Source organism: Chiloscyllium plagiosum, unplaced genomic scaffold (assembly GCF_037043375.1).
Source record: "Chiloscyllium plagiosum isolate Xiang-an unplaced genomic scaffold, Cpla_swu_hap1 HiC_scaffold_35, whole genome shotgun sequence".
NCBI classification, from domain to species: Eukaryota; Metazoa; Chordata; class Chondrichthyes; order Orectolobiformes; family Hemiscylliidae; genus Chiloscyllium; species Chiloscyllium plagiosum.
Genome location: NW_028270173.1, coordinates 59777941 through 59804179, shown reverse-complemented (window position 1 = coordinate 59804179; position 26239 = coordinate 59777941). Strand labels below are relative to the sequence as shown.

The window sequence follows — 26239 nt, the reverse complement described above, 5'->3', positions numbered from 1 at the left end:
GGGAACCTTGTCAAACGCCTTACTGAAGTCCATATTGATCACATCTGCCGCTCTGCCCTCATCAATCCTCTTTGGTACTTCTTCAAAAAACTCAATCAAGTTTGTGAGATATGATTTCCCACACACAAAGCCATGTTGACTATCCCTAATCAGTCCTTGCCTTTCCAAATACATGTACATCCTGTCCCTCAGAATTCCCTCCAACAACTTGCCCACTATGGACGTCAGGCTCACTGGTCTATAGTTCCCTGGCTTGTCCTGACTACCCTTCTTAAAGAGTGAAACCACGTTAGCCAACCTCCAGCCTTCCAGCCCCTCACCTGTGACTATCGATGATACAAATATCTCAGCAAGAGGCCCAGCAATCACTTCCCTAGCTTCCTGCAGAGTTCTAGGGTACACCTTATCAGGTCCTGGGGTTTTATCCACCTTTATTCGTTTCAAGACATCCAGCACTTCCTCCTCTGTAATATGGACATTTTGCAAGGTGTCACCATCTATTTCACAACTTTTTAAATCTTCCATGTCCTTTCCATGCAAAATACTCGTTAAGTATCTCTCCTATTTTCTGCAGCTCCACGCAAAGGCCGCCTTGCTGATCTTTGAAGGCCCCCTACTCTCTCCCTAGTTATCCTTTTGTCCTTAATGTATTTGTGTTCACAATTAAATTAGTCCCATTTGCCTGTATTTGGTCCACACTCCTCCATATCTGTCCCATCCATCGACTTGTCCGAATGTTTCTTAAATGACAAAATTGTACTCCACTCCACCACTCCCTCTGGCAGCCTGTTCCACTCCCCACCCTCTATTTGTACACCCCAGTGCAACACCGGCATTTTCAAATCATATATAGTCACAGACACAGTTTAGTTCTGTGAAATAGCACATGAAGAAATCAAATAAACATTGGAGTGTGATGCTCTCCAACAAACACACCAAAGGAATCTCTTATTTGTACAGGCAACTTCAAAGGCATCTGGATGGGTATATGAATCGGAAGGGTTTGGAGGATCATCAACTCGGTGAAGGACGCTCTCTGGGTGGTCCGAAACCTGCTGATCTTCCAGCTGAAGGAGTTGACTGAGTGTTGCAGACTTGCACATTCCACGGTCCAGGACTATGTGTTGAGAGACGCGCTGAAGCTTGGGGCAGCTGCTGCCAAGGCGCGGTGGGGAAAGACCACCATGTAACGTCTGCCTACCTAACGAAGAACAGGGGGCCCGCGCAGTCATTGGGCTCTGCTGACGCCTCAGCTAAAAATGTAATTGTACAGACCTGTAAATAGGAATGATTACTCTGTTTTCGGTATGCAAACAAATGGAATGTTTACATATGTATGGCATGTCCAACTGTACAGATCATCAAAGTATTTTATGAATAAAGTATATTTTTGAAATAAAAAAAGAGAAAGGAGGCAAGATCGATGGAGAGATTACCGGTTACATTTTCGCTTTAATACTAAGCAATCCCCAGATGGTGGGAAATTGGCAGGGGCCCTGCTGTTTTGTCTGTCTGTCTTGTGTTTGTCCTGTATTGTCCCATCTGTTTGTCCTGCTTGTGGCTGTGTTTGTCAGTGCTGCAGGCTGTTCTCTATTCCCAGCTCCAACCAGAGATCCATGAGGTTGTGGGACCCCAAGCCTCAGGAGAAGGACCGCCCCGGGAACAAGTCGAACTTGTCTTGCTGAGGCAGTGATCCGAGGACACTGACTCTCTCAAGGAAGTACCAAGTGCCAGTGTAACCACTGATGCTCGGAGAGTAAGGTAGGGAATATCCTGTTTAGTGTTGAAACTTTATTGCTGGAACAGCACAGCAGGTCAGGCAGCATCCAGGGAACAGGAGATTCGACGTTTCGGGCACAGGCCCTTCTTCAGGAATCAGGAATCAGGAATCTGTGCCCGAAACGTCGAATCTCCTGTTCCCTGGATGCTGCCTGACCTGCTGTGCTGTTCCAGCAATAAAGTTTCAACTTTGATCTCCAGCATCTGCAGACCTCACTTTCTCCTCGAAGATAATATCCTGTTTACACAAGTCACCAGCCAATATTGTTCGGGAGCAGAATAGGGAAAGTAGGTACAGTGACCCTCGTGGCCTGAGTTTAGAAATGTTTAAGGAAGTGTTCAGCACCACCCCCCAAACTTAAAATCACAGTGTCCCAAAAACTGTTTAAACAAAACAGGGCCCCTCCCAGCTCCTTTCCCTCAGTACCCCACACTTAGCTTGTTGCTGAGGAACATGATCCTGGGGGTTTGGATGAGCTGCACAGGGCAGGAGACAGAGAGAGAGAGGGACAGAGAGAGAGAGAGAGACAGAGAGAGAGGGAGAGAGAGAGAGACAAAGAGAGAGAGAGAGAGACAGACAGACAGACAGAAGAGACAGTCTGGCAGCCGGTACACAATTCATGTTAGTACTCAACAAGGTCCTCGTGCCCGGATGCACCTATACACTGAACCTTGGAGAAACCTTGACTCTTTGTGTTCAGCCTTGCATACACATTTGCTTGCTGGTGAAAAATTTATGGCTGTTAAAGCTGCTCCTTTTTTGAGGTATTTTAGATGCTGGAGGTGATTTCCTCGAATTCCAGGAGCAGCAATTCCTGTTTTATATGCTGTTGCATTGTTTTGGAACTTTGGGGAAAAAAAAGTCAAAACAACAGCAGTTTTAAAATGGAGAAGAGAGACAAAGGAAGCACATGGTGAGGTCAGTGCAGGAGAGAGAGAGAGAGAGAACCTGCACAGTTACTGCCTTTGCTGTTTTTGAATTTGTGTATCGCTGGATATCGGAGTGCATCTGGGAAAATTAACAAACAGTGGAATACACAACTAATCCTGGAGGAACTTGTTTGGGTGAAGTTCACAGCACAGAATCAGATAAGTTCGTCGTTGTTTTAAGTCTGTCCAAGAGAAAGGCTGCAGTAGTGAGTATAGTGGATTCTTTCTTGGTTATATGTTTTTGGAGATAAGTCTCTTGATTAAACTTAAAATATAAGCCATAGCTATTAATTTAACCTGAGGCAGTGTTTGTAGAGGAATAAGAGGAATAAGTTATTTTCTGGGTCTGTCGATTGTGAAGGAGCAAAAATGGCCTTTGCAGTGATATGTACTTCTTGTCAGATGTGGGAGTTTAAAGAGAGTTTAAGGGTTACTGTGGATTATATCTGCCATAAATGCTGTTGGATGTGAATCTTATCAGAGCGAGTGGATCGGTTGGAGAGACAGTTAGAAGCGATGAGGGATTTGCAACAGCAACAGTATGTGATGGATGGCAGTTATAGGAAGGGGGGAAAGTCTCAGATACAGTCACATAGATGGGTTAACTCCAGGAAGGGTGAGAGAGGTCAGCACCTAGGGCAGGAGTCTTTTGTGGATATACCCATTTCAAACAGGTATGCTGTTTTGGAAAATGTAGGGGCTGATGGATTCTCAGGGTAACGTAGCATGAACAGCCAAGTTTCTGGTATTGAGACTGGCTCTAGTGCAACGAGGGATACGTCGGCTTCCAAGAGATAAATTGTGTTAGGGGATTCTGTGGTCAGAGGTACAGACTGACGTTTCTGTGGCCACAGAGAAAAGCAGAATGGTGTGTTGTTTCCCTGGTGCCAGGATCAAGGATATCTCAGAGAGGGTGCAGAATGTTCTCACGGGGGAGAGGGGCCAGCAGGAGGTCATTGTCCACATTGGAACCAACAACATAGGAAGAGATAAGGTCGAAACTCTAAAGGAAGATTACAGAGAGTTGGGCAGAAATTTAAAAAGGGGGTCCTCAAGGGTAGTAATATCTGGATTACTCCCAGTGCTACGAGCTAGTGAGGGCAGGAATAGGAGGATAGAGCAGATGAATGCATGGCTGAGGAGCTGGTGTATGGGAGGAGGATTCACATTTTTGGATCATTGGAACCTCTTTTGGGATAGAAGTGACCTGTACAAGAAGGACGGATGGCAGCTAAATTGGAAGGGGACTAATATACTGGCAGGGACATTTGCTAGAACTGCTTGGGAGGATTTAAACTAGTGAGGTGGGAGGTTGGGACCCAGGGAGATAATGAGGAAAGAGATCAATCTGAGACAGGTACAGTTGAGAACAGAAGTGATTCAAACAGTCAGGGCAGGCAGGGACAAGGTAGGACTAATAAATTAAACTGCATTTATTTCAATGCAAGGAGCCTAACAGGGAAGGCAGATGAACTCAGGGCATGGTTAGGAACATGGGACTGGGATATCATAGCAATTACGGAAACATGGCTCACGGATGGGCAGGACTGGCAGCTTAATGTTCCAGGATACAAATGCAACAGGCAGGATAGAAAGGGAGGCAAGAGAGGAGGGGGAGTGGCATTTTTGATAAGGGATAGCATTACAGCTGTGCTGAGGCAGGATATTTCCGGAAATACATCCAGGGAAGTTATTTGGGTGGAACTGAGAAATAAGAAAGGGATGATCACCTTATTGGGTTTGTATTACAGACCCCCCCAATAGTCAGAGGGAAATTGAGAAACAAACTTGTAAGGAGATCTCAGCTATCTATAAGAATAATAAGGTAGTTATGGTTGGGGATTTTAACTTTCCAAACATCGACTGGGACTGCCATAGTGTTAAAGGTTAAGATAGAGAGGAATTTCTTAAGTGTGTACAAGACAATTTTCTGATTCAGTATGTGGATGTACCTAGAGAAGGTGCAAAACCTGACCTACTCTTGGGAAATAAGGCAGGGCAGGTGACTGAGGTGTCAGTGGGGGAGCACTTTGGGGCCAGCGACCATAATTCTATTTGTTTTAAACTAGTGATGGAAAAGGATAGAGCAGATCTAAAAGTTGAAGTTTAAATTGGAGAAAGGCCAATTTTGACGGTATTAGGCAAGAACTTTTGAAAGCTGATTGGAGGCAGATGTTCGCAGGTAAAGGGATGGCTGGAAAATGGGAAACCTTCAGGAATGAGATAACAAGAATCCAGAGAAAGTATATTCCAGTCAGGGTGAAGGGAAGGCTGGTAGGTATAGGAAATGCTGGATGACTCAAGAAATTGAGGGTTTGGTTAAGAAAAAGAAGGAAGCATGTGTCAGGTATAGACAGAATAGATCAAATTAATCCTTAGAAGAGTACAAAGAAAGTAGGAGTATACTTAAGAGGGAAATCAGGAGGGCAAAAAAGGGGACATGAGATAGCTTTGGCAAATAGAATTAAGGAGAATCCAAAGGGTTTTTACAAATACATTAAGGACAAAAGGGTAACGAGGGAGAGAATAGGGTCCCTCAAAGATCAGCAAGGCGGCCTTTGTGTGGAGCCACAGAAAACTCAGGGCATGGTTAGGAACATGGGACTGGGATATCATAGCAATTACAGAAACATGGCTCACGGATGGGCAGGACTGGCAGCTTAATGTTCCAGGATACAAATGCAACAGGCAGGACAGAAAGGGAGGCAAGAGAGGAGGGGGAGTGGCATTTTTGATAAGGGATAGCATTACAGCTGTGCTGAGGCAGGATATTTCTGGAAATACATCCAGGGAAGTTATCCCCTGGAAAATGGGAGAGATACTAAATGAATATTTTGCATCAGTATTTACTGTGGAAAAGGATATGGAAGATATAGACTGTAGGGAAATAGATGGTGACATCTTGCAAAATGTCCAGATTATAGAGGAGGAAGTGCTGGATGTCTTGAAACGGTTAAAAGTGGATAAATCCCCAGGACCTGATCAGGTGTACCCGAGAACTCTGTGGGAAGCTAGAGAAGTGATTGCTGGGCCTCTTGCCCAGATATTTGTATCATCGATAGTCACAGGTGAGGTGCCGGAAGACTGGAGGTTGGCAAACGTGGTGCCACTGTTTAAGAAGGGTGGTAAAGACAAGCCAGGGAACTATAGACCGGTGAGTCTGACCTCGGTGGTGGGCAAGTTGTTGGAGGGAATCCTGAGGGACAGGATGTACATGTATTTGGAAAGGCAAGGGCTGATTCGGGATAGTCAACATGGCTTTGTGCGTGGGAAATCATTTCTCACAAACTTGATTGAGTTTTTTGAAGAAGTAGCAAAGAAGATTGATGAGGGCAGAGCAGTAGATGTGATCTATATAGACTTCAGTAAGGCATTTGACAAGGTTCCCCATGGGAGACTGGTTAGCAAGGTCAGATCTCATGGAATACAGGGAGAACTAGCTATTTGGATACAGAACTGGCTCAAAGGTAGAAGACAGAGGGTGTTTTTCAGACTGGAGGCCTGTGACCAGTGGAGTGCCAGAAGGATTGGTGCTGGGCCCTCTACTTTTTGTCATTTACATAAATGATTTGGATGTGAGCATAAGAGGTACAGTTAGTAAGTTTGCAGATGACACCAAAATTGGAAGTGTGGTGGACAGCAAAGAGGGTTACCTCAGATTACAACAGGATCTTGACCAGATGGGCCAATGGGCTGAGAAGTGGCAGATGGAGTTTAATTCAGATAAATGCGAGGTGCTGCAATTTGGAAAGCAAATCTTAGCAGGACTTATACACTTAATGGTAAGGTCCTAGAGAGTGTTGCTGAACAAAGAGACCTTGGAGTGCAGGCTCATAGCTCCTTGAAAGTGGAGTCACAGGTAGATAGGATAGTGAAGAAGGCATTTGGTATGCTTTCCTTTATTGGTCAGAGTATTGGGTCCAGGAGTTGGGAGGACATGTTGTGGCTCTGCAGGACATTGGTTAGGCCACTGTTGGAATATTGCGTGCAATTCTGGTCTCCTTCCTATTGGAAAGATGTTGTGAAACTTGAAAGGGTTCAGAAAAGATTTACAAGAATGTTGCCAGGGTTGGAGGATCTGAGCTGCAGGGAGAGGCTGAACAGGCTGGGGCTGTTTTCCCTGGAGCGTCGGAGGCTGAGGGGTGACCTTATGGAGGTTTACAAAATTATGAGGGGCATGAATAGGATAAATGGGCAAAGTCTTTTCCCTGGGGTCGGGGAGTCCAGAACTAGAGGGCATAGGGGTTTAGGGTGAGAGGGGAAAGATATAAAAGAGACCAAAGGGGCAACTTTTTCACGCAGAGGGTGGTATGGAATGAGCTGCCAGAGGATGTGGTGGAGGCTGGTACAATTGTAACATTTAAGAGGTATCTGGATGGGTATATGAATAGGAAGGGTTTGGAGGGATATGGGCCGGGTGCTGGCAGGTGGGACTAGATTGCGTTGGGATATCTGGTCGGCATGGACGGGTTGGACCGAAGGGTCTGTTTCTATGCTGTACATCTTTATGACTCTATGACTCTATGAATATCTGTTTCAATCTCTGTAACTCAAGATCCAGAGATGACTTGATTTATTTTGCATTTGGTGATCTATGATGGTTTTTCTTTTAAGGAACCATTGGTGCTTATGAACTGAAAGTTATGCCTTAGTTTTATTAATATGGTATCAATGCTCCCACCCTTCTGACACACCATGACTGTCCTACTGGCACTCTCTAACTAGTCAAAGAATTGACTAAAGTGGATTAAAGTTGTCGCACTATACTTAAATTGGCATCAGTCTACACTCTGCTTCTCTGTCAGAGTTTTCGGCAGTGTGTTTATTTTAAAAATAATCCATTAAAATTCAATACAGTGTAAGTAACATTTCAGCATCCTGGACTGAGGTACAGAATGACTCTGCACAAGAATAAATGTGAACTTTATATGGCTTAATTAAAATACAAAAGAAAATTGTAAAACTGCGTCTGAAGACGGTTCTAAATCTCTCAAACCACCAAAGTGGCTTTCAGAAAATGATACTGGCATAATTACATTTGGTTTCGGGCACCACATAATTTGAAGCCTGCTGCATCTCATCAGGGAGTAGGGAGTACCCATGGTGGGGCTACTATCTGAGCCTGTCAACTTCAGCGTCGGACCTGTCACTGTCCCCGATACTGCAATCATTGCTGCTTCATTCCCAGCGGCCCTCCTGGGTGGGCAGACGTTTTGCGAGTTGGATGCCAGCATCCACTGCTCCCCTCAGGGTCTCCCGCTGGAAATCCCGGATACACACAGTACTCCATGCTGCAGGCAACAATATCCCGCAGCCCTGGAACCTCTGACCCTGCCAGCTCCCGCTGTGCCTGCTCGTGCTCGCACACACTTCGAGTCGCCCTCAGTTGGACCAGGGTTGGGCTTTCTCTTTTATAAGTGTAACCCCTCCACTTTGCATCCCTTAGTCAGGTCCCGTCCCCCCCGGTACAGTTTGCTCGACTTGGACAGGATGAGTTTTGAATACACTGCCCTCCTGCAACACTCCAGGCCTCTTTTGCCACCCAAGCCCCAGGCACTTCCCCTTCCTACAAAAACCCCCTGTTGCTAGCGGAGCTTCCAGCAGCACTGTGGCCACAGCACCCCAGCTATGCAGGTCAGGTGAGGTCCGGCCCACCACACACACATTGTCACACTCAAACATGGAACCATCTACAGCAATACCCACTGTCCCTGGCAGCAGTAGAAGGGATCAAGCTGGTGATTGACTCCCTCCTACAACAGGGTGTCCTCGTGCCAACAGGCAATCCCTGTAATACACCCATCCTACCCATCCCAAAACCCAGGAGGCCAGTAAAGTGATGTTTTCTCCATGTTTTCTCCAGGATCTGGGGGCTGTCAATGCAATTGTGATTCCCTGCTCCCCAGTGGTCCCAGACACTAACACCATACTCACCAGCATCCCTGCTTCCTCCACCTGCTTTTCTGTAACTGACCTCTGCTCAACTCTTTTCTCCATCAAACTGTCCCCTGAGAGCCAGTACCTTTTCCCTTTTACATACGGCGGCTGCCAGTACACATGGACCAGGCCTCCCCAGGGTTACACTGAGAGCCACATAGTCCAAGCCGCTGCAGCACACTGTACCCTCTCTACTTTACACCTGCCATGCAACAGCACCCTCCTGCAATACGCAGACGACTTGTTACTGGCCTCCACCTGCACTGAATCATGGATACAGGATGCTCTGCTGTCTGACAAAGGATGGACACAGGGTCTCCATGGAGAAAATAACCAGTCTAGTACTTGGGGTACAAACTCTCACATGGCCTCAGGGCATGATCTCGAGAGTGAGAGAGTCACGACCATCATCCAGCTTTCCCCACCAGTCACAAGAGCTCAGCTGCAGACTTTCCTGGGGATGGGGAATTCTTGCAGGCACTGGATCCCAGACCACCGTGCCATTGACGAACCCCTGTGGGAAGCATCCTCACCAAAGCAGCCAGTGAAAGTGACCTTGACACCAAAGTTGGAACAGGCATTCACTGATCTAAAACAGCCCTGGGGGTCCCCGATTACTCTCAGCCCTTCTACCTGTACGTCAACAAATCCGAGGGGTTTGCATCCAGCATTTTAACACAGCTGCCTGGGGATCCCCAGCGCCCTGTTGCTTTTGACTCTGTACACTTACTGCCTGTTGTATGGGGAATGCTGGCATATCTGAGTGCTATGGCAGCAGCCGTGGGAACAGTAGAGAAGGCTAACCCCCATTGTGCTGGATCACCCACAGACTGTTTTGGTTCCCTATTCGGTCTCCCTGCTGCTAAATTCTGAAGCAACCCAACATTTCACTGCCACCCGGAGAACTAGCGATGAGGTCGCTTTACTGTCTAAAGCTGACCTGTCCCTACAATGTACCCCTGCTCTGAACCCCACCACCCTGCTCCCACTCACTCAGAACGCCATTGCGGATGACCAGGACTGTTTAGATCTTGTTCAGCAGGTTGTCACTCCACGCGCTGACATCTGTGAAGCACCTCTAGACAATCCTGACCTCATACTCTATACAGATGGCTAATCCTTCAGGCCCTCAGACCACTGTACACTGGCAGGGTATGCCGTCTGTTCCCCTTTCACAGTCCTAGAGTCAGCTGCACTGCCAGATGGCACATCAGCACAGGCTGCGGAGCTGTTTGTGGTCACTGGGGCTTGCATCATTGCAAAAGGTCACACAGCAAACATTGATACTGACTCTAGATAGGCCTTCAGAGTCGTCCATGATTTTAGCCTATTTTGGAAACAGAGAGGCTTCAACACGTCAGCAGGGAGGCCACTACAACACGCTGCGCTGACCTCTAGCCTCCTGGAAGCAGTCCTCTTACCCTCCGCCCTAGCCATTATGAAATGAGCTGCCCATACCTCTGGCACTGACCGTGTCACCCTCGAGAATGCCTCAGCTGACCCAGCAGCCTGGGAGGCTGCACTGCCCCCCACCACTCACCCCCTGCCCACCCCAGAATAGGGAAGGCCCCAGTACTGCCTGACCCTATGGAGACAGTGTGAGATGCCCAACAGGCTTCTCCACCGCAAGGAAAGGAGAGTTGGGCCCCGCATTGGCACCACACAGTCTCCTTCCCTACAGCTGCTCATATACCCTGACGGCCGCATCATTTGTCCAAGAGCCCACCTACACTCACTGACCCCTCGCAGCCCATGGCATTGGCCACATGGGCAAGAGGGACATGATGCACACTTTAACGCAGTCCTGGTATGCACCGGGATTTGCTGCCACTGCCCTGCTAGATTATGTTCAGGCCCTTAGCAGGAGCATTAGTGTTACACACACCCAGGTCAGAGGTTGTAGCAAAACATTGCCAGAGTGGGATGGATCTTTGAGAATGCTGGCAGCCTTTTCTTGACAGCGGGCCTGGTAGATGGATTCTATAGATGGGAGGTTGACCTTTGTGATTGTCCAGCGGAGTTCACCACTCTCTGTAACCGTCTCCGATCTTGAGTGGTACAGTTGCCATACCAGGTAGTGATACATCCAGACAGAATGCTCTCGATGGTGCACCTATAAAAGTTGGCAAGGGTATTTTCCATCATGCCAAATTCCCTCAGCTGCCTGAGGAAGAAGAGACATTGCTGGGCCTTTGTAACCAGTGCGTTCACATGAAGAGTCCAAGAAAGCTTGTTGTGGATGACCACTCCCAGGAGCTTGACACTCTCCACTCGTACCACCTCTGTGCTGTTAATGTGTGGCGGGGCATGAGTAATATTACACCGAAAGTCATTAATGAGTTCCTTGGTTTTGCCGGCATTGAGAGCTAGGTTGTTCTCAGTGCAGCATTTTTCAAGGTCTTCCACCTCCCCGTCTGTAACCAATTTGTCACCATCTGAGATTCAATCGACTGTGGTGATGTGATCAGCAAATTTATAACTGGCATTTGTCTGGTATTTGGCGATGCAGCTGTGGGTATACAGTGAGTACAGTGGGGGACTGAGTACACACCCCTGGGCGGGCTCCAGTGTTGAGTGTTAGTGAGGATGAAATATTGTCCCCAGTCTTCACTGATTGTGGCCTGTGGGTCAGGAAAGTGAGGATCCAGTTGCAGAGAGTGGGGCTCAGTCTGAGAACACTAAGTTTAGTAATCAGTCTCGAGGGTATATAGTGTTAAAGGCAGAACTGTAGTCAATGAGTAGGATTCTTACATAGCTGTTCTTGGTGTCAAGATGTTCTAGGGAGGAGTGAAGGGCAAGTGATATGGCATCTGACGTGGATCTGTTGGTCCAATAGGCAAATTAGAGTTGGTCAAAGAGTAGTGGGGAGGCTGGTGTTGATTAATGCAATGACCAACCTTTCAAAGCATTTCCTGACCACCAAAGTTCGGGCCACTGGGCGGTAGTCATTGAGACATGCTGCACCAGCCTTCTTAGGCACAGGGATAATGTTGGCCCTCTTGAAACAGGCAGGGACAGTAGCCTGCTGCAGGGTGAGGTTGAAGATATCCGAGAAGACCTCTGCCAGTTGGTCTGCGCATGCCCTGAGTGCACGGCCTGATACTCCATCTGGTCCCATCGCTCTCCTTGGATTCGCACGAAGGAAAACTGATCTGAGCTCTGATGCAGTGACTGTTGGGATAGGTTCATTAGGACTTGTCGGAATAGGTGTTACCTCTCCATCGAAATTCTGCTCAAAGCGAGCATAGCAGGTGTTGAGACGATCTGGGAGGGATATGTTATCGTCTGCTATCTTGTCCCTTTTTAAAGAGATTACAGGCTCTTTTGGGATTCTGAAAACAACATTGGCCAATTGAAAGGCCTGCTGGGAAAACTGGATAACTGAAGTTGGATCAGGCCAGACCAACAGGTCTGCACACCTGTTACCCTGATTGATGATATGAAATAGGTTTTAATAGGACAGTGGGAACTGCGGTATGAAGGCAGGAAGCTTGCAGCATTCACTTGGATCAAGTCAGACAGATATACACAGATTGTGTGTCGTTTGCACATTCTCCCCATGTCTGTGTTGGTTTCCTCCCACAGTCCAAAGGTGTGCAGGTTAAGTGAATTGGCCGTGCTAAAATTGTCTGTAATGTTGGGTGCATCAGAGGGGAAATGGTTCTGGGTGGATTACTCTTCCAAGTGTCTGTGTGGACTTGTTGGGCTGAAGGGCCTGTTTCCACACTGTAGGGAATCTAATCTTGTACTTCAAGCATAATAACCACGTGTCATTATTAGTATAACTAAGCAAGTAAATCAAAGACATGTGAAAATAATATTTACATTTGAATCACAGGCCACTGTTTTTCGAAACAACAGAGGGTGTTGAAAACGTGAAATGTGCATCCAGAAAAGGTGGTGCTGTCAGTTTAATGTCACATCCAAACAGCGTTGAGAAATATTTCCTTGTTCCTGGCACCTTTAATCTTAACCGTGAGGTCTCCTGAAGTGATTGATTTGCCCGGTGGAACACAGAGGGGGGAAGATTGCAAAGCTGCAGTTTCACAAAAGAAGATTTATTCAATTTGTAGGGATTAGGAAAAAGCGATTTCAAAATATCTTTCAAGTTTCACCAGCAAAGCTTAAAAATTGCTTTTATTCGCGTTCACCTCACATTGTAAACAGTGTTTGATAACAGATTGCTTCAAGTGTATGAGAAATTTCTGGGGCTTTGTTTTGGTGAAAAAGGAGACAGTGTGAAGGGGGCAGGGCAAGGAAGGGCGGAGCATTTCCGTTTAAGGGCGAAATGCAAATTAGCGCAACTTCTTACGTCGCCCAGTGAGTGTCGTATTCAGTGAAACATGAGTCTTTCCGGATGTTCTGTGATCCAGGTAAGAAATTGCGCTGCTGTACAGACAGGAAACCTCAGGCAGGTGAGTTTTCGATTTTCGAAAACGCAGTTAGTATGAGTGTAAGAGGTATGGGCTGTTATTGGGTTTGAGCGAGTGAGAGTATTGAGCATACTTACCTGGCAGGGGAGATACCATGATCATCAAGGTGGTTCTCCCAGGACGAGGCTATCCCATTGCACTTCGGGTGTGCTGACGCCTGCGATGTCCCCAAATGCGGGATACTCGACTGCAAAATTTGTGGCAGTGGGGGACTGCGTTCGCGCTCTCTCCTGATTTACAAGCAAAAAACAGATTGTCCAATAGGTGCCGCTCACGTACTTTGTGCGGCTTCCGAAGTATCGCGTCTTCTATGTTCAATTTAGTTTCACTCAAATCGACACATAATAAATGTGTCTTCAGGCTCTCTGCCTTTATTCCTAATGAAGGGCTTTTGCCCGAAACATCGATTTTGCTGAAGCTGCGCCAGAACTTTCCAACAAGCACCAAGACATGGCTTGGCTGGTGGTGAGAAGGGCTCTTCCTGTGAGATCCTTTGTGCACGCCCGGACTGTCAGCCGCACCGCAGATTGTCCAATAGGTGCCGCTGGCTTCCGAAGTACCGCGTCTATGTTCAATTCAGTTTTACTCAAATCGACACATAATAAATGCCGCACGTTTTATTTCATCCTGCAATAAACCGCTATGTTCAATGCTTTTCACAACAGGACCAACCCCTTCAAACAAATAAATATCCCCCCACATTTGCTACATTTCCCTCTATTTACTGCCTGCCTATTCCATCCAGTATTGCTCAAAATGCCTCTTTCAACAATTTATTCCACAGATTATATTCAGCTCTGTCCACTGATTCTTCACCACCTGCTCCAGGTAAAAGGACATGGTGGATGCTGTCATCTAATCATACAACTTTACAGTATGGAGGCAGGCTGTTCGGCCCAAATTGCCCATGCTGCACACTCTTATACACTCATACAGATCTACAGCATGGAAACAGACCCTTGGGTCCAACTCGCCCATGCCAACCTGACACCCCAACCCAATCTAGTCCTACTTGCCAGCACCCGGCCCATATCCCTCAATCCTTCCTATTCATATACACATTCAAATGCCTTTTAAATCTTGCAATTGTACCAGCCTCCACCACTCATTCCATACACCTACCATCCTCTAAGTCAAAACTTTACCCCTTAGGTCGCTTTTATATCTTTGACCCTCTCGCCCTAAACCTATGCCCTCTAGTTCTGGACCACCGGACCCCAGGGAAAAGACTTGGTCTATTCATCCTATCCATTCCTCTCATGATTTTAAATCTCTATAAAGTCACCCCTCAGCATCCGACGCTCCAGGGAAAACAGCTCCAGCCTGTTCAGCCTCTCCCTGTAGCTCAAATCCTCCAACACTGGCAACGTCCTTGTAATTTTTTTCTGAACCCTTTCAGGTTTCACAACATATTTCCAATAGGAAGGAGACCAGAATTGCATGCAATATTCCAACAGTGAGGAGAAAGTGAGGTCTGCAGATGCTGGAGATCAAATTTGAAACTTTATTGCTGGAACAGCACAGCAGGTCAGGCAGCATCCAGGGAACAGGAGATTCGACGTCGAATCTCCTGTTCTCTGGATGCTGCCTGACCTGCTGTGCTGTTCCAGCAATAAAATATTCCAACAGTGTCCTAACCAACGTCCTGTACAGCCGCAGCATGACCTCCCAACTCCTGTACTCAATACTCTGACAATAAAAGAAAGCATACCAAGTGCCGCCTTCACTATCCTATCTACCTGAGACTCCTCTTTCAAGGAGCTAGGAACCTGCACACCAAGGTCTCTTTGTTCAGCAACACTCTCTAGGACCTTACCATTAAGTGTATGCGTCCTGCTAAGATTTGCTTTCAAAATGCAGCACCTCGCATTTATCTGAGTTAAGCTCCATCTGCCACTTCTGCCCATTGGCCCATCTGATCAAGATCCCGTTGTAATCTGAGGTAACCTTCTTCGCTGTCCACTGCACCTCAAATTTTGGTGTCATGAGCAAACTTACTAACTATATCTCTCATGCTCACATCCAAATCACTTATGTAAATGACAAAAAGTGGAGGACCCAGCACTAATCCTTGTGGCACTCCACTGGTCATAGGCCTCCAGTCTGAAAAACAACCTCCCACCACCACCCTCTGTCTTCTACCTTTGAACCAGTTCTGTACCAAATGCCTAGTTCTCCCTTTATTCTGTGAGACCTGACCTTGCTAACCAGTCTCCCTTGGGGAATCTTGTCAAACGCCTTACTGAAGTCCATATAGATCACATCTATCGCTCTGCGCTCATCAATCCTCTTTGGTACTTCTTCAAAAAACTCAATCAAGTTTGTGAGATATGATTTCCCACACACAAAGCCATGTTGACTATCCCTAATCAGTCCTTGCCTTTCCAAATACATGTACATCCTGTCCCTCAGAATTCCCTCCAACAACTTGCCCACTATGGACGTCAGGCTCACTGGTCTATAGTTCCTTGGCTTGTCCTTACTACCCTTCTTAAAGAGTGACACCACGTTAGCCAACCTCCAGTTTTCCAGCACCTCCCCTGTGACTATCGATGATACAAATATCTCAGCAAGAGGCCCAGCAATTACTTCCCTAGCTTCCTGCAGAGTTCTAGGGTACACCTTATCAGGTCCTGGGGTTTTATCCACCTTTATTCGTTTCAAGACATCCAACACTTCCTCCTCTGTAATACGGACATTTTGCAAAGTGTCACCATCTATTTTGCGACTTTTTAAATCTTCCATGTCCTTTTCCAATGTAAATACTGATGCAAAATACTCGTTTAGTATCTCTCCTATTTTCTGCAGCTCCACGCAAAGGCCGCCTTGCTGATCTTTGAGGGCCCCCTACTCTCTCCCTAGTTATCCTTTTGTCCTTAATGTATTTGTGTTCACAATTAAATTAGTCCCATTTGCCTGTATTTGGTCCACACTCCTCCATATCTGTCCCATCCATTGACTTGTCCGAATGTTTCTTAAATGACAAAATTGTACTCCACTCCACCACTCCCTCTGGCAGCCTGTTCCCCTCCCCACCCTCTATTTGTACACCCCAGTGCAACACCGGCATTTTCAAATCATATATAGTCACAGACACAGTTTAGTTCTGTGAAATAGCACATGAAGAAATCAAGTAAACATTGGAGAGTGATGCTCTCCAACAAACACACCAAAGGAATCTCTTATTTGTACAGGCAACTTCAAAGGCATCTGGATGGGTATATGAATAGGAAGGGTTTGGAGGATGCGGGCCGGATGCTGGCAGGTGGGACTAGATTGGTTTCGGATATCTGATCGGCATGGACATGTTGGACCGAAGGGTCTGTTTCCATACAGTACATCTCTGTGACTCTATGACTGTATTTGATGCACCAGGAACGTCCAATAACTGAATGGAACCCCGTTTACCTTGAGCAGGTAGACCTTTGACAATGGTCTTTCCCAACTATGTCTCGCTGCCAGCTGCCTTCAAGCTTTAGTGCGTCCCTCAGCATGTAGTCCTGGACCTTGGAATGTGCCTCCAACACTTGGGAAAGGTCAACTCCTTGTTCTGGAAGACCAACAATTTTTCAGAAAACCAGACAGCACCTTTCACCATTTGCCACGCACAAAGCCACACTGACTGTTCCAAATGGGTCCTCGCCTCTCCAAATGCCTCGAGATCCTAACTCTCAGAATCCCCTCTCACAACTTAGCAACCACAGCCGTTAGGCTCACCAGTCTATTGTCTCCAATCTACGCTGTGAGTTCATTTGCCTTACCTGTCAGGCCCCTTGCTCTGAAATCAATGCAATTTCACTGAAGGCTTCCCTTGTTTCCTGCCGTGCTCTTGCCTGCCCTGATTAGTACGAGAATTACCAACACTGCCATTTCTGTTTAACTTGGTTTCATTACATCTATACCGTCCTCAAGCTTCTCTTTTGTCTTCTGAATGCTTTGGATCACCCCCCCACCCCCCACGGACAGATTAATTTGACTCTCCTGAGCAGCTCTCACAAACCTGACATGTGGTCCCCTGAGCAGACTGTCAAAGGAATTTGGCAAAATGCCTCTTGGCCAGAACTTTGCTACAAGCACCATGATGTCGCTTGGCTGGTGGTGAGAAGGGCACTGCCCGTTCGATCCTTCATGTGTGCCTGGTTTCTATGTACCACCGCAGACTGCCTTTGAAGTTGCTGCATTGGTGAAGAGACTGTCACCCAGCTCCTGCTGGTATGTGCCTTTGCAAATAACATCTGGAGGGAGATGTAATGGTTTGGGTCGAGGTTTGACCCCGAGCAGCTCCGTGACTCTGTGCTCTCCGGGACACACACCGAGACAAACATTGACTGCACCTGGAGGACCATCCACTCAATGACAGACGTTCTTTGGTCTGCCCGAAACTTGTTGGTCTTCCAGAGCAAGGAGTTGACCCTGACCGGGCGTTGCAGACTGGCACATCGCAAGATCTTGGACTATGCACTGAAGAACACTCTAAAACTTGGGGCAACTGCTGCCAAGACACAGTGGGGAAAGATCACTGTCGGAGGTCTCTCTGCCAAAGTGAAAATGGCGTCACTACAGTTATCGGACCCTCTCAAATGGATGTAACTTGCTCAAGTTCACTTGAGAATGTAACTTTAAAAAAGAACATTTTGTGATTTATGTATGAAAGAACAGAAACCAACATAGTCATTCTAAAACATGAGAGACTTAACAAACAATCGAGGTCTTTTTCAGTATATAATTTCAGTTACATCACACTGTAAACCTTTGCTCTAAATTCTGTGTCTTACAATCTTATTCTCCCCAACCACGTGATGAAGGAGCAGCGTTCTGAAAGCTAGTGCTTCCAAATGAACCTGTTGTGGTGTGATTTGTAACTGACTAGGCCTTCTGTGGCAGTGAATTCCATGAATTTGCCACGCTCTGAATGTAGGGAGTGTTGCTGAACATAAAGACCTTGGAGTGTCGGTTCACGCTTCCTTGAACGTCGAGTCACAGATCAATTACAGAAGGCATTTTATATGCTTCCCTTCATTGGTTGGAGGGTTCAGTATCGGAGTTGGGATTTTATGTTGCGGCTGTACAGGACATTGGTGAGGCAGAGTTTGGAGTATTGTGTCCAATTCTGGTCTCCTTACTATCGGAAGGATGTTGTGAAACTTGAAATGGTTCAGAATACATTTACAAGGATGTTGCCAGGTTTGGAGGATTTGAGCTTTCGGGAGAGACTGAATAGGCTGGGACTGTTTTCCCTGGAGTGTCGGAGGCTGAGGGGTGACCTTATAGAGGTTTATAAAATCATGAGGGGAATGGATAGGATAAACATACAAGATCTTTTCCCTCAGGTGGGTGAGTCCAGAAGCAGAGGGCACACGTTCAGGGTGAGAAGTGAAAGATCTCAAAGGGAACTAAGGGACAACTTTTTCACACAGAGTGTGGTACGTGTATGGAATGAGCTGCCAGAGGAAGTGGTGGAGAAGAGCTTATGCCCGAAACGTCGATTCTCCTGCTCCTTGGATGCTGCTTGACCTGCTGCGCTTTTCCAGCAACACATTTTTCCAAGGAAGTGGTGGAGGCTGGTACAATTACAGCATTGAAAAGGCATCTGGATGGGTATATGAATAGGAAGGGTTTGGAGGGATATGGGCCAAGTGCTGGCAAATGGGCCTCGATTAGGTTAGGATATCTGGTCGGCATGGATGAGTTGGACTGAAGGGTCTGTTTCCATGCTGTATATCTCTATGACTCTATGTCCAGAGTTTTATAGAACCTCAGAAGTACATCTCTGCTTTTATATTCCAGTCCTCGTTGATTATTGAGGGAAGAGACGTAGATGTCATATACATGGACTTTGATAAGGCATTTGATAGGGTTCCCTATGGTAAGCTGATGGAGAAGGTGAAGTCGCACAGGGTCCAGGCTGTTCTAGCTAGATGGATAGAGAACAGGTTGGGCAACAGCAGACAGAGAGTATTAGTGGTGGGGAACTTCTCAAAATGGAGACCTGTGACCAATGGTGTTCCACAGGGATCCGTGCTGGGATCACTGTTGCTTCTGATGTACATAAATGATTTGCAGGAACATGTGGGTTGCTTCATGAGCAAGTTTACAGATGAAACTAAGATTGGTGGAGTAGCAGATAGTGAAGGGGTCTGTCAGAGAATACCGCAGAATACAGACAGTTTGGTGAGTTGGGCAGAGAAATGGCAGATGGTGTCCACTCCGGACAAATGTGAGGTGATGGATCTTGGAAGATCAAATTCCAGAGTGAACTATAGATTAAATGGAAAAGTCCTGGGGAAAATTGATGTACAGAGAGATCTTGGTGTTCAGATCCATTGTACCCTGAAGGTGGCAACGTAGATCAGTAGAGTGGTCAAAAAGGCATACGGTATCCTTTCCTTCATCAGACGGGGTATTGAGTACAAGAGTTGGCAGGTCATGTTACAGTTGTTTCAGACTTTGGTTCGGCCACATTAGGAATACTACGTGCAGTTCTGGTCCCAACATTGCTGAAAGAATGTGGACCATGGCTAATCATGAAGAAAGGCTAAGTAGATTAGGATTATTTTCATTGAAACGACAGAGGTTGAGGAGGGCCCTGATTGAGGCCTAAAAATTCATGAGAAGTAGACACAGGATGGACAGCAAGAAGCTTTTCCCCAGACTGGAGGATTCAATCACTAGGGGTCACATGTTCAAGGTGAGAGGGGCAAAGTTTAGGGTAGATATGTGTGGAAAGTTCATCAGGCAGAAGGTTGTGGGTGCCTGGAACACATTGTTAGTGGAGGTGGTAGGGGCTAGAACAACAACGTCATTGAAGATATATCCAGGTAGATACATGAATGGGGAGGGAACAAAACGACACAGAGCTTTTGAAAATAGGTGGCAGGTTTAGACAGAGAAGCTGAATCGGCAGAGGCTTAGAGGGCTGAAGGGCCTGTTCCTGTAAATTTCTTTGTTATTTGTTCGTCTCAAAATAAATGCCAACATTGCATTTGCCTTCCCAACTACTGACTCAACCTACAAGTTTTACCTTGAGAGAATGCTGGACTAGAACTCTCAAGTCTCTTTGCACTTCAGATTTCCAAATGTTCTCCCCATTTAGAAATAGTCCATGCTTCAATTCTTCTTTGGGAACAGGGAGAACAGCCTGAACTTCAGTTTGACCCGCTATAATCGGGGTGGTATAAACCTCTTTATCATATTCTGTAAATGCAATCTTGTGGGTGGCACAGTGGTGCAGTAGTTAGCACTGCTGCCTCACAGCGCCAGAGACCCCGGTTCGGTACCCACCTCAAGTGACTGTCTGTGTGGAGTTTGCACATTCTCCCCATGTCTGCATGGGCTTCCTCCGGGTGCTCCAGTTTCCTCCCACAGTCCAAAGATGTGCAGGTTAGGTGAATTGACCATGCTAGATTGCCCACAGTGTTAGGTGAAGGGGTAAATGTAGGGGAATGGGTCTGGGTGGGTTGCTGTTCAGAGGGTCAGTGTGGATTTGTTGGACCAAAGAGCCTGTTTCCACACAGTAAATAATCTAATCTAAGAGATGCCTTTAGTTTGTTGATTAGAGTAAAACTCCAATGTGTAATAGCTTCTTTGATATGCTACTGTACCCTGTATTTGTGAGAAAACACATATATGTAAAGACATTTCTATGAATAAAGGACAAATTTTAAAATTAAAAGAAATCTTGCGCTCTCAAAGCAGATTGCGAACCTCCCACAACCCCGAGGGTAGTCTCATAACACAGCAATACCAAAGCCACACAAAGAACAGGTCAGACGGAGAGACACCACCAAGGGCATTGTTCCCAGGACAGGAACAATGGAAGCCCCTTACTGTTTCAGAAGAGACATTCTCACCAACCTGCAAAGAGCTGGAATCTCCTGATCCCATTGATACTGTCAGGATGTTGCATTGTATCGTGATTCAGGACATTCATCCGATAACTGTTTTTCAATTATCATCATTGTTACTAGATTACTCCATTTCCAGATACATTGTATCTTTCCCCATTTTCATTAATCTTTTTGTACAAGATTCTTATAAAACCTGGCTTCATCCTCAGCTAGAGGAAGAGAACCCTTGATCTCCCTGTACAGACTGTCAGTTCTGTGTCAGACTAGTCAGTTTCTCTTCCAACCATATGGCTTGTAAGAAACAGCTTGTCAGTTTCCCCCTATCTGATTTGTGTGCTCTCTCTGCCTTATCGGGCTAATTTCTCCCACAGGGTCGGTATGGCCTTGTTGGGGCCGAAGGGCCCCAGGTTATCGTCTAACAGAACACCAGGTTATAGTCTGACAGGTTTTTGCAAGGTTTGTGAAGGTTTGTAGCTCAGGTTGAGATTAAGGGTGTAGGTTTGCTCGCTGAGCTGTAGGTTTGATATCCAGACGTTTCATCACCTGGCTAGGTAACATCATCAGTGGCGACCTCTAAGTGATTAGAAGCTGAGGTCTCCTGCTTTCTTTTTATATCTTTCTCCTGGATGGGGTTCCTGGGGTTTTGTGGTGATGTCATTTCCGGTTCATTTTCTGAGGGGTTGATAGATGGCATCTGGATCTATGTGTTTGTTTATGGCATTGTGGTTGGAGTGCCAGGCCTCTAGGAATTCTCTGGCATGTCTTTGCTTAGCCTGTTTCAGGATAGATGTGTTGTCTCAGTCGAAATGGTGGGTTTTTTATCTGTGCGTAGGGCTACGAGGGAGAGAGGGTCGTGTCTTTTTGTGGCTAGCTGGTGTTCGTGTATCCTGGTGGCTAACTTTCTTCCTGTTTGTCCTATGTAGTGTTTGTGGCAGTCCTTGCATGGAATTTTGTAGATGACGTTGGTTTTGTCCATGGGTTGTACTGGGTCTTTTAAAATTCTGATCTGTGTATGTAAATGTTTACATATGTATGGCATGACCAACTGTACAGACCATCAAATTATTTTATGAATAAAGTATATTTTTGAAATAAAAAAATCCATTCTGACATAAATCTCTCAATAGAATTTTACACTTCATCAATTGGCATTTCAAAGTAGTGATTGTGGGGTGTTGGCTAAACTGAAGACAGCATCTAAAGGGACAGGATTTGTCTGGGAACTGGGGTGAGATGGCAATGGTGCTCAGCTTGAGAGAAGTATTACATTGCTTTATGTCACTGGAAAGTAAGTGACAGAGTGAGAAGGGGCTGAGTGGGAACTGCCCAGATTGTCACATTCAGATCAAACAATGTCGAGAGAAAGGGTTTTGAGGTTTGTATCTTGACCAAACTTTGCTCCACCCCAGCTGGGACTTGAACCCACAATCCCTGGTTTTGGGAGGACAGTGATTTATCCATTGGGACACTGGGGCTGTCCAAAATTTGGGGGGGTGTGGTGATTGTAACTTGACCTTTTCCCTCTTGGTAATTACTGCCAAATTTGATGCTTTTTTGTGGGCCAGCCCTTTCTTTTCAAACACAATCTGATGAAGAGTCATCTAGACTTGAAACATTTGCTCGCTGTCTCTCCATAGATGCTGCCTGACCTGCTGTGATCTCCTAATTATATCAATTCGAGGAATGAAAAGACAGATTGAAGTTTGCTTTTTTGTGTGTCAGTAATTAATATTGCAAAGTATCGATTATATGTGAGGAATAATCATCTTTCTAGAAGTTTCCTTGGTTGTCCTGTCAGTTTCAGTTATTTCTCCAACCATGATTCCTCGCCACCTCCTTGGTCTTGCTGTCTCACCCGGCCTTAGTCCTCTCATCCTCATCCTTCCATCACAAAGAAGGCCAGCTCTGATCACTAACCCTGATCTACATCCCACATTCACATTCCAGGTCTGCAGCCTTCTGTATTCATTTTTGGGAAAAAGAACTATTTCCCAATTCACTGATAACCACACACTCAAAACAAAAAACATTATCCAGGCCTTTGACCCTCCATTCACCACAACATTTCTGCAGTGACTGATTTACTCAACCCCACCATCACCTCCACTTGTGATCCCCAACAGACCCGTTCCCCTCTCGAGCTGCTCAAGCCTATTCAATGTCTTCCAATGAGAAGGAAAAAATACAGTATGGTTTATTATACAAAACCTTCATTTCTTCTGGTTAAAATCTACATCATTCTATGCTTCTGTCTCAGTTACAGACCACCTCATTAAAACCAAAATAAGACAAAAGATGTTTTATCAAGCCAGGTTACTCGTATAGATGGTATTGCAGTTAATGTCGTTTGTATACATTTCAGTAAGGCCTTCGACACGGTCCCGTGTTGGAAACTGATAAAGTTGGTAAAAGCTCATAGGATCCAGAATTACTTGACAAGCTGGATCCAAAATTGGCTTAATGGCAGGAGGCAGAGGGTGGTTGAGGAAGGCTATTTGTGTGACTGTTCAGTGGCATACGACAGGGATCACTATGGGTCTGTTATCGTTTGTGTTTATTTATAAATAACATAAATAAGAAGGTGGGGGGATGATAAGTAAGGTTTTGGATGACACGTAGATTGGCTGGGTGGTTCATGGTGAGGAGAAACATTTTAGGTTACAGGAGGATATTGTTGATATATACTTCGGGGCAGATCTGTGACAGATGGAATTTGACCCTGATAAGTGTGAGGTAATACACTTTGGAAGACGTAAGGAGACAAGGGAGTACTCAATGAATGGCAGGACGTTAGGAAGCTCAGAAGAACAGAGGGATAGTGGGTGCTTGCCTACAGATTCCAGAAGGTGGTTAAACAGGTTAATAGGTAGTTAAGAAAGTATACAGGGCATTTACCTTTATCAGTTGAGAGTGTGGTGCTGGAAAAGCACAGCAGGCCAGGCAGCATCCGAAGAGCAGGAAAATCAATGTTTTGGGCAAAAGCCCTTTATCAGGAATGAGGCTGGGAGCCTGGGGGGTGGAGAAATAAATGGGAGGGAGGTGGGGCTGGGACAAAGGTAGCTGAGAATGCATTAGGTAGATGGAGGTGGGGGTAAAGGTAACAGGTGGGAAGGAAGATGGACAGGTAGAACAGGTCATGAGGGCAGTGCTGAGCTGGAAGGTTGGAACTGGGATAAGGTTGGGGAGTGCTCTGAGGCATCAGTGCTAACTACTGAGCCTCCGTGTCACCAAGGATGGAGTATAATAGTTATGAAGACAGTCCTGATAAGCCTGGGGTATTTTATGATGGAGGTGGGACCTGACTAGGTTACTAGGGGTTTAGACAGGGTGAATAGAAAGCAGCCATTCCCCTCAGTTGAATGGTTAGTTACAAGAGGGGCACATATTTAAGGTGAAGGGCAGAACATTTAGAAGGGATTTGAGAAAAGCTTTTTTTTAATGCAGAGGAAGTGGAATGCATTGCCTGGGATGATAGTTGAGGAGAGTTACCTCATAAGTACTTGGATGAGCACTTGAAATGTCATAACATTCAAGGCCATGGGCCAACTGCTGGAAAGTGGGACTGGTGCAAACTTAGAATATATTTGACAGTACAGATTTGATGACCTTAAGGCCCTCTTCTCGACTGTATGATTCTCTGAGTCTGTGTTTCAGTTTGGGGTTAACTTTTCAATGCATCATAAGTGCAATACTTAGGACCTGGACATATATTTTCATGTACAATGAGGTTTACGAAGTGGGCAGGTTTACACCAAACTGATGTATGGGGATTAGCTGGATTTTAAATAAGCATTTGCAAGTTTATAATGATTTATGTAAATCAAACAGTCTGTGACTTAGGCAATAGATATTAGATGTCAATATAGTCAGCCTTACAAACAAACCTGTGCTACACACTGCAGAAATGATAGCTATCCTCTTAAATTCCAAAAGGGAATTAGATTATTTTCCTGAAAGGAAGCATGGGTTAGATCATGACATTTCAAGCACTGTGCACAAAGAGGAACTGATGTATGTGGTGTATCTGGATTTCCATAAAGCATTTGACAAGGAGCTGCACAAAAGGCTACTGCATAAGATACATGGTACATAAGAAAAGGTACATGGTGTTCTGGGTAATGTATTAGCATGGACAGAATATTGAGTTAACTAACAGAAAGCAAAGGATGGGGATAAATGATTGTTTTTCTGGTTGGCGATCAGTGGTTAGTGGTGTGCCTCAATGATCAGAGTTGGGACCACAACTGTTTACATTTCACAGAGATGACTTAGAGCTGGGGACCAAGTGTAGTATGTCAAAGTTTGCAGATGATATTAAAATGAATGGTAAAGCAAAGTATGCAGAGGACACTGAAAGTCTGCAGAAGGATATAGATAGGTTAAGTGAGTGGGCAAGTGTCTGGCAAGATGGAGTACAATGTTGGTAAATGTGATGTCATTCATTTTGGTGGGAATAATAGCAAAATGGACTATTATTTAATGGTGAAAAATTGCAGCATGCTGCTGTGTGAGGTACTTAGATATCCTTGTGCATGAATCTTAAAAGGTTTGTTTGCAGATGCAGCAAGTAATTAAGAAGGCAAATGGAATATTGTCCTTCATCTTAAGCGGGATAGAATTTTAAAACAGGGAGGTTATGCTGCAGCTATATAGGGTGCTGGTGAGGTTACAACTGGAGCACTGTACAGTTTTGATTTGGAGATGCCGGTGTTGGACTGGGGTGTACAAAGTTAAAAGTCACACAACACCAGGTTATAGTCCAACAGGTTTATTTGGTTAAAAATCACACAACACCAGGTTGTAGTCCAACAGGATTAATTGGAAGCACACTAGCTTTCGGAGCAACGCTCCTTCATCAGGTGATAGTACCTGATGAAGGAGCAGCGCTCCGAATGCTAGTGCTTCCAAATAAACTTGTTGGACGATAATCTGGTGTGCGATTTTTAATTTGTACAGTTTTGGTCTCCTTACTTGAGAAAGGATGTACTGGCACTGAACGGAGTGTAGAAGAGATTCACTAGGTTGATTCTAGAATTGAGAGGTTTGAGGAGAGACTGTACTGATTAGAATTTAAAAGAATGAGGGGGGATCTTATCAAAACATGTAAAATTACGAAGGGAATAGATAGGATAGAAGCAGGGAGATTGTTCCCACTGCTGGGTGAAACTAGAATGAGGGGTCATAGCCTCAAAATAAGGGAGAGCAGATTCAGCACTGAGTGAAGGAGGAACTTCTTCATTCAAAGGGTTATGAATTTGTGGACTTCCCTGTTCAGTGACACAGTTGAGACTAACTTGTTAGATATTTTTAAGG

The 26239-nt window shown here is 45.7% G+C and overlaps 1 protein-coding gene and 1 non-coding gene across 2 annotated transcripts in view; one reads left to right on the top strand and one right to left on the bottom strand.

Moving 5' to 3' along the window:
- Nucleotides 1–26239, bottom strand: part of LOC122541578 (uncharacterized) — a 63708-nt gene that overhangs the window by 17018 nt on the left and 20451 nt on the right. The window lies entirely within an intron of this gene.
- On the top strand, nt 13149–13312 carry LOC122545833 (U1 spliceosomal RNA). The gene has a single exon (XR_006310605.2). It is a non-coding gene; the product is annotated as a U1 spliceosomal RNA (small nuclear RNA).